We start from the raw sequence: 16,717 nt of genomic DNA on the forward strand, positions 1-16,717 counted from the left end.
ATTTGGCAACCCCACCCTGCTTACTGGGGTCTTTTATGCCTTTGGACTTACCTTGTGACCGAATAAACAATATAGGAGGGATCACTCGGTGAGACTAGACCCCAGTGGCGGGGAGGTGTGTCCTGTGGCGGGAACCTCACCGCAGGATACTGCTGAGGCAGCGTTCGGACACAACAGAGTGTGTGGAGAGAAATCTAATCTTCTTACGGGCACATGGGGGCAGCAGACATCAACAGCGCTCCCAGGAGTGGATGTGGCGCTCCCAGGAGTGGATGCGGCCCTCCCAGGAGTGGATGTGGGACATTATTCAGCCCCACCAAGTCCCCCCTAAGGCGCGTATCTGGCATCACGTTATCTACGTGAAAGAAGGAGGTGCTTCTTTGAGACTTTAATATCCCGTGGAAGCTTTCAATATTCCTTCCAGCCTGGAATCACTTTTGCGCCATCCTGTGGCTATTTAAGGGTACTAGAGCCCGATTATTTATATTCAGGCATTTTGGATGATACGTCCAGCTTTGGGGATCAGCTCCACGAGTGTAAGGCCCATTTGGTGCAGAATACAGACAGGAAATACCGATATAACCTCACACCCTTCAGGCTGAGAGGCGTGTGGGATCTTTGGTGGCGCGCTCGCCTTCAGCTTTCTTGTGCCAACTGGCATAGTAACTGTATACTGCGTCACCAGCATTTGAGATCACACCCTGTGTGCCAGGGAGGAGGTCACCCATCACCAATAGGGCTGAGCAGCATTTCTGATGGTACTCTGTGGGGATTGCCCCAACTCCACCCGGAAGTGACACTGGGAGGTACTCCTGCCTGAGGATTGGGGGGCAGCAGGCAGATCTTATATTGTGACACACCTTGAAATTAACTCTCACTACCTGCGGTACTCTGTATGTGACTGTCCCCACTCCATCTGGAAGTGACAGTGGGAGGTACTCCTGTCTGAAGATTGTGGGGGCAGCTGGCTGATCTTATCTAGTGTCATACCTCAGAATTAACTCTTACCACCTGTGGCACTTTGTGTGTGACTTTCCTTATTCAATCCGGAAGCGAAAGTGGGGGGTACGCCTGCCTGAAGATTGTGGCGGCAGCAGGCAGATCGTATATTGTGACAAACCTTGAAATTAACTCTCACTACCTGCGGTACTCTGTATGTGACTGTCCCTACTCCATCTGGAAGTGACAGTGGGAGGTACTCCTGTCTGAAGATTGTGGGGGCAGCAGGCAGATCGTATATTGTGACAAACCTTGAAATTAACTCTCACTACCTGCGGTACTCTGTATGTGACTGTCCCCACTCCATCTGGAAGTGACAGTGGGAGGTACTCCTGTCTGAAGATTGTGGGGGCAGCTGGCTGATCTTATCTAGTGTCATACCTCAGAATTAACTCTTACCACCTGTGGCACTTTGTGTGTGACTTTCCTTACTCAATCCGGAAGCGACAGTGAGGGGTACTCCTGTCTGAAGATTGGGGGGCAGGTGGCAGATCTTCTGAGTAGTGAACACCATGCAGAACCTAGAGATACCACTCACATCTTTAGCAACACCCGGTAAACCACCAATCCCATGGGAAGATTGGAGAGATTTATTTAAATTGTACTTTGTGGCATCTGCAGGTGAAAGGTATTCCGATGAGCAGACATTTTCTACCCTTATGTGTTTTCTGGGAGCAGAAGCAGTGATGATTATCAAAGAACTTCCAGAGGTAGTAGATGATGGGGAGGTGGAGGTGGGTGGAGGGGATGGTGAGGGGTATGTGGCACAGCTATGAACACATTGCGGGTACAGTTTGGAAAACAAACCAATATAGTGTTGGAAAGGTACACGTTCTTCTCAAGGAAGCAGGGAGTGGGGGAAGCCGTGGACTCCTTTGTGACAGACATTAGGGTTATTGTCATAATGCGAGTTCACAGGGAATGAGGAGGGGTATATCCGAGACCAGTTAATGTTGCATACGTCAAATCCTAAAATACAGGAACGGTTGTAGTAGGCAAAGAATCCACCCTTAATCGAGCATTGACAATTGCCAAAGGAATGCCATTAACTAGCATGTCACTTACAGAAGTAAATTCAAGAGACAATAAGCAGTTATCACAAACCATTGTAAAGAAGGCAGGTGGAAACAATAGTGCGGCAGAGGAACCATTGGTGTGTGCCATGAAAAAAGCATACAAGCCCGCAAGGGGTAACAATGGAAGGGGATGGACCTCTAATACCAATGGTAATAATACTAGTGCACGCCACAAGCACAAGGGGGCAATGTACCAGGTGTGTGTTAAAAAAACACTCCATGAACGCGAAAGAGTGTCCAGCAATGAGGGTCAAATGTAGATGTTGTGGAATCATGGGGCATTTCGCAAGGCTATGTAGATTTAACAACACATCCCTAGAAGGGAACAGAAATGTGCAGTTTGTGGGGGAGGAAAAGGGAGAGCGGTCAAATAAGATTGTCAATATCATGGGAGTAATTGAAGAAGATGACGAAGGTGAATATGTTCCCCCTGAAGTGGAAATGATTATGGCAGGATGTACCATGAAAGCCCTAGCTGACTCGGGGTCTCCTTACACCATTATTTGGGGTGAGAAAGGTCATGTGCTGCATAATACTGATATAAGGCCATGCGCACATGGTGGCATGAAAATAGACATTATTGGTTTTATGTGGGGAGATATTGCCTATGGGGACAGGACACCAAGAGGAAAAATTGATGTGGCTAGTAAAGGGGATTGTTTGCTGGGGTGGCATCATCAAGGCAAGTTGGCCATTGAATTGCATCTCGACAAGGAACTCAAAGTGAGATTGGTGGGGGTGAACAGGTTGGAAAAGTTTGCCAAGGATGTGAGTTCAAGATTCAAGAGTGTGTTTGGGCATGGCACTGGGAAATTGAAGGGATATTGCCACAAGATTGAATTGTCATCTCATGCCAGATCTTGTGTACACAAAGTAAGGAATCTTCCTTGGAGAGTGAGGGAGAAGGTGAGAGAAGAATTACGAGGGTTATGTGAGTAGGGCGTCATTGAGCCTATTGAGAGCCATGAGTGGTTATCCCCAATTGTAACTCTACGACTCTAATGGGTGGATTAGATTATGTGTCGACCTGAGAGACTTCAACAGGTCGATTTGGGTAAATAGACATCCACTACCCAAGATCAATGAGATGCACGTGACCATGAGGGAGTATCCCTCATCACTTTAAAAGGATGCCATTTTGGTTAGCATCAGCATCTGCAGTATTCCAAAGAGTTATGGAAGATTTGTACAGGGATGTACCTGGTGTGCAGTGTTTCCAAGACGATATCCTGATTGGGGCAAAGAGTGAAAGTAAACACAATGCCAAGGTGTATGAAGTTTCACGGAAATTGGAAAAGGCGGGATTGACAGTTAAGTCAGCCAAATGCCCGTTTAAAGTACACCCAGTTTCTTATTTGGGCCATAATCTCACTAAGGTGGGAATGGTACCACTCCAGAAATGGTGCACACTATTGTAAATGTTAATCCACCTTCCAACAAAGAAGAGCTAAAATCATTATTAGGGCTAATTGAATTTTATTCCAAGTTTATGGAGAATCTGGCAGTAAAAAGTGACCCTTTACGTGTCTTGGTAAAGGACAGGAAGGCGTTCAGGCGGGGGCTGCTAGAAGAAGCCTAATTTAACAGCATTAAAGGGGAAATCGCCAATGCTCCCACGTTGTACATGTTGGATCTGGCTGCTGAAACCATAGTATCATCTGATGCATGTGTGTCTGGTATTGGGGCTGTCTTGAGTCAGTTTAGGAAGGGTAAGGAAGTACCTGTGGCTTTTGCTTCCAGATCTTTAACAGACATTGAATCCAGATATTCCACCATTGAACGGGAAAGGCTGGCATGCTACTGGGCCTCCTTGTATTTTAAGACTTACATTTGGGGCATAACCTACAAGGTGAGGAGTGATCATAAGCCCTTGGCTCATTTGTTCACCACAAAAGGTTCAGGGTTGGCATCTCCCAGAATTGCCAGGTGGTTGGCAGCTCTGCAGAATTACAGCTTCATCATTGAATAAGTCCCAGGGAAGTGTAATCCTGTTGCTGACAGCCTTTCCAGGGCCCCCCTTGTTAGTGTTGATCATACAGACGACATATCAGAGGAGTGGATAGCTCAAGTAGGTAATACTGTATGCAATGTTTTCTCCAAAAAGGTTTGGATGGATGCTCTCAGTGAGGACCTTGGGATGTGGTTGGCTATGGTGTACATGGAACAAGGATGGAAGTCTGTTGAATCGTCTAAATCTCCTTACTATAGATTTAGAGGTGAATTCAGTAGCTCACAGTGGGGACTTGCCCGGGGGAAGAGAATGAAACTGCCCTTTTCATTACGGGGTGAATTGACTAAGCATGCACACAGATGTCATATGGGAAAAAGTTTAACTAAAATAAGAGTACGATCAGGATGTTGGTGGCCAGGATTTGACACCATGCTAGACATTGAAGTAGGGCAGTGCATCCCATGTTCGATGAGTGACAAGTCCCTCAAAACTCTAAAAGTTGAAACTGAAAGTGTGGACATTTCTGATAATGCATTGGAAAAAATTGCCATTGACTTCATGGGTCCCATGCCTATGTTGGGGTGAGAGAATAGGCTTGCTATAGTTGTAGTGGATTATGCCCCTTGATGTTTCGAGGTGGAATTTCTTAAGTGTGTGGCAACTAGTATAGTGATTGATTACCTAGAAAAACTGTTTATTCGAGAGGATTACTACAAGATTATCATATCTGGCAATGGTGTCCAGCTAGTGTCGAATGAGATGTGGCAGTATTTGGAACAACATAGTTTTGTGAATCACTGTACAGCATTATACAACACGAGAGCCAACAGGTTGGTGGAACGGACCAACCACTAAATCAAGGAATCTATACAAGTGTCCAAGGCAAATGAGTTAGTTTGGAAAAAAGGGGTGCAGGAGATGTTGATGGCACATCGGGAAATCCCCACATGTACCTACGGAAACTCATCTCGGACCCTCTATAATTGTTCCAACATTCTGCGGGCCTCCTGAGTCCTTTTGTGAGGGCCTTCCAGAACAGTCTTCAACTCCCCTTTTTGAAGGGATCCTCTGAGAAAACTAAACATTCATCGCATTCTGCCGCTTTCTCCAACTCCTGTACAGGCATGGAATTCAGAGTGGTGAATTCAATGATTGCTTGCACATGTTCATCAGCCTCCTCCGCGATGCTCGCTCCATCAGTCTCCCTCCTGTGGGGGTGTCTGGACAGATAGTCAGCTGCATTGTTCACACCCGGTCAGTACACCAAGGAAATTCCATATTCCAAGAGGACCAACATCCACCGCTCAATCCTGGCCGGAGGCTTGGAAGACAACCACTCCATGATTACAAGCAGGGTTTTGTGATCTGTCACAACCATCACATGCCTGCCACCACATATGGTTGAAAATGCCTGCACCCCCCCGAGCACAGCGAGAGCCACGCGATCGATCTGTGAATATCTTTGCTCTGTATCAGACAAGGCACAGCTGGTAAACGCAATGGGCTTCACCTCAGCCTTGCCGTCCATCTGTGTCAGGACTGCTGCAAGGTCAAACAGACTTGCATTGACCACTATTTCTGATGGAAGGGATGGATCAAAGAATGCCATTCTGTCTTCAGACTTGAGGGCCATCTTCACGTCATCGAATTTGGCGTGTTCATGAGGACACCACTGGGAGGTGGAATCTTTTCTCATTGGGCCCCTCAATAGCTCTGATCATGTGGCCAGGTTCCTTATAAATCGCCTGCAATACATTACCATCCCCAAGAAACTGTGAACCTCCGTCACTGTCTCTGGAGGTTTGGCCTCCATGATGTCCTTAACTTTGCAGGGATCTGGCGACACACCTCCTTCCTTGAACACAAAGCCAAAGAATTCAATGCTGGTTTTTAGAAACTCGCACATTTATTTGTGGAGGGTGAGGTCTAGTGCCTGGATGCGTTCAAGAGTCTTGACTAATCCTGCCATGTCTTCCATCTCCGACCCTGCGAACACCAGGATATCATCGGCAATATTTATGACCCCCCTCCAAGTCATCAAATTGCCCCTGATGATGTTTTGAAACACCTCGGCAGCCAATGACACACTAAAGGTGAGACGTTTCTGTCTGTACAGGCCGTGAAAGCAGCAATGTACCTGGATACACGGTGTAGCACAACCTGGTGGTGCCCAGCTCTCAGATCAAGCTTTGAGAAAAATCTTGCACCTTGCAACTTGGCTATGATATTGGGCCTCATTCCGAGTATGGCGGTAAGGGATAGCGGCCACCGCTAACGAGAGCGGTGGCGGTAATCCCTTACCGCCATACTCCGAGTTCCCTTAGCGCCATGGTGCTTTTAACACCTGCTTTTAGCAGGCGTTAAATACCATGGCGCTAAGGGACCTTGATGTTAATTACGCCACCGTAATTTACGGTGGCGTAATTGACGCCTTCCCCACTCCCATTATGCCCTATGGGGCAAGAATGGGAATGGGGAAGGGTAAATGGGGATTGGGGAATTACCGCCCCGCCAACCTTGGAATGGGGCGGTAATTCCGCCAACCACCAAGGCGCTGCCGGTCCGGGTACGGCGTCAACCAAGGCGTTAATAGCGCCATTGGTTAGCGCCGTACTCGGAATGAGGCCCATTGTCCATTATGGGGGTTAGATGCCTCTCCCTCTTTATCGTGTGTTGGGCAGCGGCATGTCCACGCAAATTCTGATGGAGTCAGGTTGTTTGGGTTTCCGTACAATGACAATGGGTGACACCCTGGGTTTGACTTTCGATCTTCTCGATGATATGAAAGTTGATAAGATTCTCCAGCTCTTTGGGCCTCATTACGACCCAGGCGGTAAGTTACCGCCTGGGCCGTGACTTTAGCACCATGGCGTAAACTACGTTTACGCCATGGTGGTTGGCGGACTTACCGCCCCATTCCGACCTTGGCGGGGCGGTAAGCCCCCAATCCCCATTTACCCTTCCCCATTCCCATTTTTGCCCCATAGGGCATAATGGGAGTGGGGAAGGCGTTAATTACGCCACCGTAAATTACGGTGGCGTAATTAACTCCATGGTCCCTTAGCGCCATGGATTTTAACACCTGCTAAAAGCAGGTGTTAAATCCGCCTTGGCGCTAAGGGACCTCGTACTCAGGCGGTAAGGGTCGGCGCTGTTTACGCTGCCTTAAACCCCTTACCGCCTGGGTCGTAATGAGGCCCTTTGTCTACCAACTCCCTTAGGTGAAAAGGTACCCTCCGATATTTCAGGCCAACAGGTCGGATGGAATCATCTATGTGTAGCCTGATCGGCTCACCCACCATCTGTCCAATTCCATTGAATACCTCTGCAAACCTCTCAAGCACCTTGTGCACACACTGTATGCGAAACCCATAATCCACAGGGACTCAGCTATAGCGCAGCTCAATACGGTGTTGGCGCTCAAGTCCATGAAGAAAAACCTGGCCTTGATGGAACTGGTGCATGTTCCACCTGTGACACGAATGCACCCATTAGCGGGATCAGCTTGTCTCCTCCAAATTTGAAAATTCATGCTTTCAGACACTTCAGTACCAAGTGATCCTTCATTGTGTCATAGTGTGCTCTCGCTATGATGTTGACAGAGGCACCTGTGTCCACCAACACTGGAACTGGTGATTCATCTACTCACACTATGCCCTTCAGTTGTCTTCTGGCCTTCACGTTCAGCACACTCACGATAGAGATGAAAAAAAGTTCTCTTCATCATCTTCTTCAACTTCTTGGCTTCCTCCTTCCTCCTCCTGGTCAGCGAGGGCTAAATTTGGTGGGCGTTGCTGCCTGAAAAATCTGGCTCTGACGGGACCTCTCTGGACCACCACATACGTGCGTAGTGGTCAACATTCCTGCACTTCCCACATGCCTTGACCTTTGCTGGGCACTCCGTTTGGTGTGGAAGGCCATACCCACACTTCAGTCATGACTCCAGTGATCTGGCTCCTCTTTTCTTCGGCTGTGCTGTGGCCTACAGGGCCCCTCTCACTCCTTGGCCACGACTTATTGCACATACCTTGTCAATCTTGAGCTAGCGTATCGCAGCATACATCTTGGAAGCACGTGTTTCCGCCACCTCATGGGATTGTACAAGTTCAAGGATTCAGGGCAGAGTTAGGCCTGGTTCCCGCAGCACTTGACAACATAGCTTGCCAGATGCACACCCCTGGATTAACTGTTTACTGATCATGCCTTGCTCCTTCTCCCAAGTGCGTGTTGGCGCCATACATCGTAGACGGCCATGAAAAGAGTCTAGGGATTCATCATCTTTCTGCCTTGCATTGCACATCAGAAATCTCTCATAACCCATGTTAGCGAGGGGCATGAAATGTTCCCGCAGCACATACTTGGATGCAATGTAGGAACAGTCCGCTGGCTGCAACGTCTTAAAAATGTGGTGCATCGCAGGACCAGCTGAGTAGATGAGAGTCGCCACCTTGCTTTCATTGTCGGTCTACCCTGTGGCCTTGAAGTACTTGTCCATGCGGTTAATCCACGAGTTCCTCCTTGGACCCAGGCTGGAGGGTGCCCCTGAGACGTCAAACTCGGGCATCGTGGCTAGAGCTCCCTGTTGGCATAGCGCTCATGCTCCCACCTGTGCGACTCCACCAGCAGCGCCTCCACTATCCTGACCATTCAGCATGTTGGTGGCACTTGCGAACAACGGAAGTTGGGTGGATTGGCCTACACCTTATTCCTAGGTGTGATTCACTGTGCACTTAGGTGCATGAGCACCCCTCTCTGTCTAGGAGCCGCAACCCACACAGGAGAAAAATTGGAACGTCCTCCCTCACTGGCCACTTGGAGTTCTCTTGAAAAGACAGCCCTTCCTCCATACACCGCAGATAATCTGGGAAATAAATGGGGGCACCGAAAATAATGCGGGAGAAAACACCAATATCAAAAATCTTCCCACTGGCCTTCCTCCAGACGCAATGAAGAAGCAGTCTCTTACTTGTGCCAGAACGAAAAGTAAGGCCCTTTTGTATTGTCTCATGTGTCCTCTTCACTCTTTTAGGCAAAACGAAATAAGTCAAGGAAAAATGTACCCACAACATAGAATTATCCACGTGTTCATGGGTGGTTCAAAAATTAGTCATGGAGGAGCACCAGCACTCCCCTAAGGAGCATCAACGTCCGTGACTAGAACAAAGATGGTGGTAGTTACACTGCACGCATCGGCACCGCGGCCGGTGAAGGTTCTCCTCCCCAAGCTACAACTCAGAATCACTGCCACCTGGCCCAGCGGGTCCGTGCAATAGCAGACGACCTCCTCGTCGCCAATGTTGTATTGACCACATTAGGTCATACACACCTCGAGCCCCATGTCCCCACAGATGACACTGGGCACACCGTTCTCTGTCTGGGCTCAGCACGTGCTCTGGCGCACCACAGGACACGCCCTATTTATTAAATCTCACATGCGATGGAGTTAGGTCACTGCGCCACATGTGTTTCTTAAATGAACACCACAAGTACCAAATGTATCCACCTCACTGTGAAAGAAGACCGGTGGGGGGTGTCTGTACTTCTGCTCTCTATACGGTAGAAGAGAGGCACAGAGGACCCCAGCCAAGATTCTCTATTACGGTAGCAATGGACGAGCAATCAAGGCCTAGCTTCTCAGGAGGTGATGCAGGCTGGTTCTTAAGTACAGTGTAGTCCCCAAGCCCCCACAAAGGAATGTCCACACACTGTATTGGTTAGAACACAGTCTTTATATAATCAATATTCAAGGTTATGTACACTTATCATAATAACTCACTTTGTACTCAGGAAAATCAACAATGGCAAATATATACAATTCTAAAGTGGTACCACCCTTTGTATTAGATCTCATTAAAGTGCATTAACAATACTGTAACAATGTCACACAGATCAATAGAGTGAAACCAGCAATAGAGAGAGGAGAGAAAATAAGATGGTTGAACAATGGGCAGAATACTGGCCCCTACCACTAGACACAGTTCTGTGTGGAGATCCCCCCACCTGGGCAACCTGTAAAATAAAGGTATAGCACAAGCCCAGTCCATATATTGTTCTGCAAGTCTTATTCCCTCCTATAATGTTTTTACCCCCCAATGTACCTGGTGGAGTCGAGTCCTTCGAAGAGGCGTCGACAGATCCTTCTTGAGCGACCCCCTTTCAAGCGGGAGTCACGGATCGTCGAGAGGCGTCGAGAAACGTCGAGGAACTCGGCGTTCGGCGACGGGGAATCGACGGCCCTTCTTGAATGCCTTCCCTTTCAAGCGGGAGACACGGGGCGTCGAACGTCTGTCAACAAACAGGGTAGAACGGCGTCGATGAGGCGGCAGCTTTGTCCGAGCGGTGCTCGTCGGCGTCAGAGCGTCGGCGTCCTGCAAGGCAGAGGCATGCGGGGCACCTCGGTGACAATAGTTCTGAACCGCAAAGATTGTGGAGACGGAGGCCCAGCAAGGGCGTTGAGTCGTTCGAGTCTTTGTGATCTTCGGGTGGCGGGAAACCCACCGGCAGGTTTCTCCTCGGCGCGTTGGTCGTCCTCGACTTTCTCCAGCCGGATAAAGCGGTCGACGGTGCGGACGAGGGAGTCCTTCGATTCGAATGTTCTTAGGCAAAGGAGCGGGCGGCTCCGGTCGTCGGCGGCACGGCGTCAAGTGGTTCCCACGGCTGGGCAACACAACTTCGACGGGCCTCCAGTGGTTACACAAACCTTCGAACCCTGGTCGACGGCGATGGACTTTGACGGAGGCGATGTCTGGGTGCTTCACTTCGATCTCCTCGGTGGTCCCGTCTCGGGTCGGCAGCTTTTCGAGGGTCTGTCTTCCAGGGCGCTTCGGCGAAGATGGAGCGGTGCTCGATGGTCCCTCAGAGCACGGGAAGAGGGCGCCTTACCAGGTCCTCTCTCGGGTCAGTCTTCGACGATCTCGGCAGCCTTCGGATCAGTCGAAGCAAATGCCACAACAAGTCTTCTTCTTCCAGCTGGACGTCGAGGATCAGCAGTTCCAGTTACTCTTAGAGTGGAGACTCAACTCCAGAACGCTTCTGAACGCTTTTGAACGTTCCTGAACAACTACCAGTGGTGAGAGGTCCCCAGATATACTATTCTGCCTCTCATCCACACTGCTGGCACACACTCAGCAGCCAATCATACAGAAGGGCATTCATGCAGTCAGTCAGCCAATCAGGCACACAGTGCATTCAGGCCACACTCCTCCCTTTCAGACACTCACAACAAGGAATGTGGATTGGGACAAGTACCCAGCCATTCAACACTACACACTGCATTCAGGCCAGTTTCGGGCAGGGCTGTCTCAGTCTTTGTCTCTCATGCCAGAAACCAGACAACCACAACAAGGAGTGTATATTGGTCACACACTCCATTCACCCAGGTCCCACCCACAGGAGGTACCCACAACATACAGTCACTGGGAAGGCTCCAGTCAGTCTAGCTGGGCCTTCACAACAACACCATATATGGAACTTCCACCCAACAGCCAGTCAGGGGGAAGGGACAGAGGCAGGGCTTCCCAGGACTTTGGGAAAACAAGATAACAGGCAATAGAAAGCAAGAGGCCACAGGGGCCATCTTGTTTTCTATCAGGAATCAACTGATCCCAATGGCAGGGCCTGGGGATCCCAAAATGGAGGACACCCAGAGCACCTGTCAAATTCAGCATGGAGCTGCCACCAGCCCATACCCTGCTCTGTGGGCCACCCACAGGTGCCCAAAAACATACACTAGGGGCACAGGGTTGTACCCCTACCCATGGGTGCCATAAGGGTATCCCATGGGTCTGTTCACCAAACCAAAAGAGAGAGCTGCACTGCCAGGAGTCCCACATGGACTCCTGGGCAGAAAACATGACAGAACACACGATAAAAAGCAGTAAAGGACAAGGATTCAGAGGCCCTGTCCCTCTGATGCATTTCCAGCATCACAGTCGCCCCCCCCCAGACTGAGGTGGAGGGTGTCTAATCTCCCACGGGATAGACACCCTCATCCAGACGGTCAACATACCTTCTGGAAAGGCCATCTGCATTATCGTGACTCTTCCCTGGTCTGTGCTCTATGGTGAAGTCTAGCCCTTGCAGGCTAATGGACCACCTGAGCAATTTCGGATTCTCACCCTTCATCTGCATAAGCCACTTCAGGGGCTTATGATCTGTTTGGACCTTGAAGGTAGACCCCGTAAGGTAGGGCCTAAAACGCCTAAGGCTCCAAACTATGCTAAAACACTCCTTTTCAACAGTAGCCCACCTAAGTTCTCTACCCTTGAGTTGTCTACTGATGAATATGATAGGATGTTCTCTCCCTTTGTCATCTAACTGGGACAAGACAGCTCCAATTCCGATGTCGCAGGCATCCGTCTGGATGATAAAGGGTCGGCTGTAGTCAGGCGCACACAACACAGGTGCCCTACACAGACTTTCTTTCAAGCCATCGAAGGCCCTCTGACAGTCTTTGGTCCAATTAACCTTCCTAGGCTGTTTGGGTGAAGTTAGAGCTGTCAGGGGTGCAGCTATGGTTCCATAGTCTGCCATGAAATTGCGATAGTACCCAGTGAGGCCCAAAAAGGCTCTCACCTGGGTTTGAGTAGTGGGAGTCTCCCAGTTCTGTACATCCTGTACTTTACTGGAGAGAGGTTGGATTTGACCCCCTCCTACCTCATGACCAAGATAGGTAACTTTCCCCTGAGCTATCTGGCACTTGGTGGCCTTGATAGTGAGGTTAGCCCTTTTCAAGGCCTGCAACACCTTATCCAGATGTGTCAAATGCTCTTCCCAGGTGGAACTGTAGACGGCAATGTCGTCTAAGTAAGCCACACAAAAGGCTTCCAGCCCACTGAGCGCATGGTTGACCAATCTCTGGAAGGTGACAGGGGCATTCTTCAACCCAAAAGGCATGACCCTAAACTGGTAGAGTCCCTCAGGTGTTGAGAAGGCCGTCTTTTCCTTGGCATGGTCCGTCAGAGCTATTTGCCAATAGCCTGAGGTAAGGTCAAAGGTGCTCACAAATTTGGCAGCACCTATGGTGTCCACGAGCTCATCAGCCCTGGGCAATGGGTGCGCGTCAGTTTTGGTGATGGCATTGACTCCTCGGTAGTCCACACAGAACCTCCAATCCTTGGTACCCGCCTGGGAACTTGCCTTGGGGACAAGGACCACTGGACTGGACCAGGGACTGGTTGAGGGTTCAATAACACCCAGATCCAACATCTTGGCGACCTCAGCCTGGATGTGGTTCTTGACGGTATCTGACATACGGTAGCACCTGCTTTTGACAGGCACACTGTCACCAGTGTCAATTTCATGCCTACACCACGGTGTAAGGCCTGGCGTCAGTGAAAACAGAGAGGCATACTGTTGGAGCAAAGCCCTGCAGGCCCTCTGTTGCTCTTTTGTCAAATCTGGAGAGAGATGTACTCCCTCCACTGAGCCATCCTGAGGGTTGCTATGCAGCAAATCAGGAAGGGGCTCACTCTCATCCTCTTCTTGCCCTGAAGCTAGCAAGAGACATGAGACGTCTGCTCGCCGGTGGAAAGGCTTGAGCCTGTTGACATGGAATATCTGAGGGGCTAGCCCAGAGGCTCCCATGTCAACCAGATAATTGACTTCGCCCATCTTGGAGATGATCCTGAAGGGTCCAGTCCACTTGTCTGCCAAAGCTCTAGGCTTGGTAGGCTCCATCACAAGGATTTCCTGTCCCGGAGTCCAATCCACTTGCGAGGCTTTAAGGTCATGCCAGTACTTATTCAATTCCTGGCTGGCCTTGGGATTTGCTGTTGCCTGGCCCATCATCTGTGTCATCCTCCGTCTGAGGCCTAACACATAGTCCCCCACTTGCTTGGCGGGACCTGGAGGGGTGGCTTCCAAGCCTTCTCTGATCAAGGCGAGGGGCCCCCTCACGGGATGTCCAAAGAGTAACTCAAAGGGGCTGAAACCAACACCCTCTTGAGGTACCTCTCTGTAAGCAAACAGCAGGCATGGCAGGAGGAGATCCCATTTCCTCCTTAGGGGTTCTTCCAAAGCCCCTAGCATGCCCTTGAGAGAGAGTTTTATTAAATCTCTCAACCAGACCATTGGTCTGGGGGTGGTAAGAGGTGGAGAACTTGTAGGTTACCCCGCACTCTTTCCACATGGTTTTCATGTAACTAAACATGAAGTTGGATCCTCTGTCAGAGACAACCTCCTTGGGGAATCCAACACGGGTGAAAATGCCCAGGAGAGCCCTGGCAACCACCTTGGCAGTAACAGCCCGAAGGGGTATCGCCTCAGGGTACCTGGTGGCATGATCTACCAAGACCAGGATGAACCGATGTCCACCTGAAGTGGGAGGGTCAAGGGGACCGACGATGTCGATGCCCACCCTCTCAAATGGTGTGCCAACCACTGGCAATGGCTGCAGTGGGGCAATGACACTGCCTCCAGTCTTGCCAGACAACTGACAAGTTGGGCAGGTCCTGCAGTGGGACTCCACCTCTACTCCCATCCGTGGCCAGTAGAAATGGGCAGAGAGCCTCTGCTTAGTCTTCTTGGTCCCAAGATGACCAGCCAAGGGCACCTCATGCGCCAACTGTAGTAGGAAGGGCCTGTAAACCTGGGGTACCACCAACCTCTTGAGGGCACCAGGTTCAGGCTTAGTGGGCTCACTAACAAGGAGCTCACCCTCCCAATAAATCCGGAATGTCCTAGGCACTTCTCCTTGTGCCTGGGACAGGGCCTGTTTCCTAAGTCCCTCGAGAGAGTGGCACACTCTCTGTCCCTTACAGAAGTCTGCCCGGGAGGGTCCCCCTTCAGCTAACAAGCATTGAAGGTCGGGATGATCCTCCGGGTTGAGAACCTCTCCCACAGGAGAGTCTTCTGTCTCTTCTCCCACAGGAGTTGAGTTTGGGTTTTCCACTGGACCCAGCCCGTCCGGAGCATGGATCCCAATGGGTGCTGTCGGAACAGCAGGAAGAGAAGGTGTTCCCTCCACAGAGGTGGCCTTCTTGGTCTTCCTTCTTCTTGCCTTCGGCCTCGCCTTTGGCTCGGGTACCTGACTCACAGCCAGACCCGGTGTCACCTGTGACCTAGTGACTGCAGCAGCAGTCATGGGAAGACCATCCGAGATCAACCCCAACTCTACTAGATCATTTCCTAACAGAATGTTAGCAGGGACATTGTCCTGAACCAGGACAGGAAGCTTTGCTGTCTTGTCTCCAATCATGAGTGTGACTAAGGCTACAGGCGATAATTTGGGAGGCCCACCAGCTAACCTGGTGGTTCTCAGAGGAGCACCTACATAGTCCTCTGGCTTGAGCAGGGTCCTGTCCACCACTGTCATGCTTGCCCCAGTGTCTCTCAAACCAGTAGAAGGCTGGCCATTCAAGAGGACACTTCTCAAAAACCTACGGGTGTTCTGTGGGATAGTCGCCAGTACTTCCGCATACTGGTCCCAGGCCCCAAGGGACACTAAGGAAATCTCTACCGGGGCACCGAACGTGATCCCGGTAGAGGAGGGGAGGACAGTGGCCTCCACCTCAGACACGGGGTAAGGGTAGGTCAGGCTGACAGCCTGTTCTCCAAGTGCCTTACCTTTACACTTGGGGTCACCCCTTTTGTGATCCAGAGCCCCACAATCCCAACAAGCGCCAGGAGTGCGGGGTACAGTACTGGAACCACTGGGAGCCTGCTTTGCAGCAGTTAGACCACTACTCTTATTCCCACCCCCAGATGACTTATCCCCACTAGATTTTTGGGTCTTGGGAGAGGAAGGTTTAGGTTTACCCGACTGTGACTGCTTGTGGGACTCCTCAGCTTTCTGAGAGGCCCCCTTTTCCTTGTCCTTGTCCTTCCCACTGGAGTCCTTAGGAGACACCCGGTGGGAGACCCACTTGTCAGCCAACCTAGCCAGCTTAAAGGGGTCCAAAATGTTCTGGTCAGCCACATACTGACGCAGTTCTGGTGAACAGGCTTCAGAAAAATGCTCAAAAAACAAGAGGTGGGACAATTCAACAAAAGTCTTAACCTTGTATCCATCGATCCACCCCATCATGTTCATGTGCGCAGCACTCACCCAGTCAACCCAAGACACATTCTCTCTCTTCTTAAAATCCCTGAACCTTCTAAGGTATTGGGTAGGTGTCTTGCCAAACTTGGCAATCAAAGCAGACTTCATACACTCATACTGACCCCTTTCTTCCGCACTCAGCTTCAGAATACAGTCATATCCAGTTTGAGGCACTCTGCTTAACAAACACTTAGCCCAATCTCTTTTATCAACATCATGAATCGCACAAGCCATTTCAAACGCTTCAATCCATTGGAGGATATCTGAACCCTCCACAAATACACCAACCAAATCTTTCATAAACTTGGTGGCTGGGGACCTGACACTCTCACTGGTTTTAGCTGAAGTCTCCACTCTAGCTTTCTCTAGCTGGATTCTCTGACATTCAGTGTCCTGGCTCTTGAGGTCAAGGTCCTTATTTCTGAGTTCAAGATCCCTATTCTTGAGCTCCACTTGTTGAGCCAACTCCTCTTTCTTAAGTTCAGCATCTATTTCCAACTTGCGGTATTCAAAGGCCAATTTCATCCTTAATAACTCAAGCTCCAAGGAATTGCTGGGGTTTGGAACAGAGGCAGCAGGAATGGCGGCATTCCCAGAAACAGATTCAGCAGAAACCCCAGGGGCAGAGTCTTCATTGGTTGCATTCCCCCC

This window comes from Ambystoma mexicanum, chromosome 13 (assembly GCF_040938575.1).
Source record: "Ambystoma mexicanum isolate Mex_15411 chromosome 13, UKY_AmexF1_1, whole genome shotgun sequence".
NCBI lineage: Eukaryota > Metazoa > Chordata > Amphibia > Caudata > Ambystomatidae > Ambystoma > Ambystoma mexicanum.